This window comes from Conger conger, chromosome 3 (genome assembly GCF_963514075.1).
Source record: "Conger conger chromosome 3, fConCon1.1, whole genome shotgun sequence".
In the NCBI taxonomy this organism is placed as follows: Eukaryota; Metazoa; Chordata; class Actinopteri; order Anguilliformes; family Congridae; genus Conger; species Conger conger.
In genome coordinates, this window is record NC_083762.1 from 27,981,660 (window position 1) to 27,985,042 (window position 3,383).

Genomic DNA, 3,383 nt, shown 5'->3' on the forward strand with positions numbered 1-3,383 from the left:
AGTCCATCTTAAACATAGCTCACTCTCCCTGAAGCAGGTACGTTGGGCCACAGGCCCCTCCCATTGTCACAGGTAAATGTTAGTAGCGACAGTCCTGCCTGGTGGAGGAAAAGGGATGGTGATAAACAGCCATATACCTGCTACTGCAGGATAATCATTTACCTATGACTGTAAAACATTTGTACTTCCCCAGCTGAGTACCGGGTGTACTTTGGCTCAACCACTGGTTGATGAAATAATTTTGTTGATTGCCTTTGCCGAATTTAGAAGAGTATAATTCCAGTACTTAATATTAGAATGGGTTACGAAGCAAACTGGCATGAATTATTGTCAGAATTTTTAAATATACCAAATGATAATAACACCCTCATTTTATATAATTACAATCAGATATTATAAATAGGGTTGTCTGTCTATTGTTTATTGCTCAGCAAGGTTTGAATAAACATATTGTTGCCATCTAGTGGTGACAGTGTGTAATAACTGGATAATTTATGGAGGGAAAAACGCCACATTGGACGGCATAATGTTCCACAGCACATTCTGTTTCCATGCTAATGTAAAAGCAGACAAATGCTCCACAGATTTCATTCAGTCTTTAGATGTTTCTGGTGTGTTGGTTTAATGCATATGATATATTTTTAAATCTTTTTATACATTTTGAAAAGCCATTGCCTTCTGTCAGCCATGTCATTACATGTCATTGCTTTTCCATTTTGTTTATATTTGCCACAGATGTTGCCAGAAGAACAACATTAATGCTTTATTAAACTACCTGGCATAGCCTTTTATTGCTTGAATGTTTTTACCTTTTGTGAGTTTTTGTAGACATTTTGACTTACATAATTCTTGTTACTATAATGCATCTCATATGTATGTAATAATAATAATACTTATTGTTATTCTTGAAACGGAAATCATGTGTTAAATAAGCTTAATTCAGGCAATGCATAATTAAAACAGAATGGGCAAACCCAATAGCCTGGTATTAAATTTACAAAAGCAACTTATTTTCTCATCTCTATTCTTTCTTTCTCACCGCATTATGGTAAAAATTAGGAGAAAATTAGAAATCTTTCTTGCCTTTTATGTCCGGTATTTCCAGACATGGTCTACATATTAGGATTAAAGCCACAGTTTTTTCATCAAATGAGCATGGTTATACAGTACCCTATACTAATTCTCTCCTCATTACAAAAGGATTATAATGGTAGCCATGTGCAGTCATTTCCTTGGTTTTGTATTCCCTTTAAAAATGAAACCATTTCACTAAATGAAATAATGCTTGCTGTGTTTTATGTATTATTTTTGTAATTACATCATTGTAATTATTTGTAGTTAACATGATGTATGATTCTCTCTAAAATGATGCCATCTGAAAGTTTTCACTCACATGGATTATTTCTCATTTTACTGTATAACTAAGTCAAATAAAAATATATTTCATTAGTTTTTTCTACTCTTATATGAGTAACTCTATCATTTAAAAACTAAATACCATGTTTACATGTCTTCCAAACAATATAAAAATAATTATTGGTAAGTACTCACTCCGTTTGTATTAAAAATGTAAATTAGGTGTATTGGGCCAGGTGTAGTCCATTTTCACGAGAGATTACATTTGAATTTGAATCTTCCTTGCACTGTTAATTTCATTGTAATAAAATGGAAAAAATATTGCATGACCCAGACACTGCCAAAATAAGGCCTTCCTGGTGGAAACAGGCAATGGTCAGCGAACTGACCAAGAGGCCAGCTACAACACTGGCATGATTTCAGAGCCATAGGAAATTTATAATTTAGTAAATTATAAATGTATTTGCATCAAACATGTGTTAAATGTATTGTGATGGTGCAAAGAGACAAAATCCAAGGGGAGTGACTCTACTGTACTATTGTAAACAAGCTATATTCTAACGTTATTTAACTGATCTACTCAAGTATGTTAGAATGGTTTTGAAATGACTTACCACTGACACCACATATTTTCCCTGGATGTCAGAGCTTTACTAAGTACTGCAGTAAAGCTGTCCATCTTTGATTTAAAGAGTCTATCCTTCATTTTTCAGTTTTGGTGGATTTAGCGACATCTGTGGTTACCAGTGGTTTTAGAAGATAATCCAATGGTAGTGTATTTCAGAGATGGAAGAAGACTGCCTTGAGGCATGCCTTGAGATTTTATTTTAAATGAAAGGTGCGATTGTCGCACCTGACCTGACACCACCAGTCGAATAAAGCATAAAGAGGGGAAGTTGGTGAACGAAAACATGCTGAATAAAATATTGCTACAAAAATGCCTTTGTGATCAAATATGCAATTTTTATGTGAAAAACAAATAAGTACTGAGATCGCACATACCATTACTGTAAAATGATTTCACCATATTGTGTTGACTGATCATTTGGTTTAATCACGCATTTACATATTCTGCAATTACACTAAATCATTGCAGCTGTAGGCTAATGAAAAGGTCTGCTGTTGAGCGCATTTCACTACAGTTTTTGTCTTTGTCTGCCTTTCACATCATCATGGTTTTTCTAACGGAAGTCTTGTGTGAATGTAAAAAATGTTTTTCCATGGTGTTCCATGGTACCACACTAAAATGCCTCTCCGTGTTAGTGCTGTTTGGCTGTGTCTAGTATGACACACATGACATGCTGTCTAACCTTTACAGTGGTAATATGATGTCATTGAAGCCTACTGTATGAAGCAGTACAATCAATTCACTGAAATGTCCTGATTCACTGAAATTTCATCCAAGGCAGAGCAATGAAAAAGAAGCCTACACTCTCGGAAAAAAGGTTCTCTGGCTTGTGTCCACGAGGAACCTTCTATCTTCTGGTGTAAAGAGGGAAAGCTCCCAGCCATTTTGCCTGACAAACCTTTAACTAGATAGGGTTCTTCTATGGAATCAAAGGGTTCCTTTTGGAACCAATTTTTGAGAGTTCTCTGCTGTTACAGTCAACACAAGCATAGCACTGGGTACAAGAAGCTAGTGTAAACCTATTTTTACACAGCCTGTGGTGTAAACACACATTCAAGCTCTGTTTCATTACTCCTTTGTGTGCTGTACGGTAAATGTTTCCTGAATATCGATGAAGAGTCAAGATAAATTATGCCGAATGATCTAAGCCAGCTCATGGACCCATTCCTGGTAGTACGGCATTTGAGCTCATTTCCATATTTCTCAGCTTCAACAAGAAAGACGCTGGGTCGTGGAGGTGATAAAGCAAAAATGTAAATCATTCAGGAAATAATTAAACAACAGTGGTCTGTTTCAAACGGCATTCAGACTTATCTGGGAAATATGAACCAAAAAAAAGGGTTGATTATTCCCAGAACACATGGCTGGACCTCCAACCACGCAGACTTTCCCTGTAATT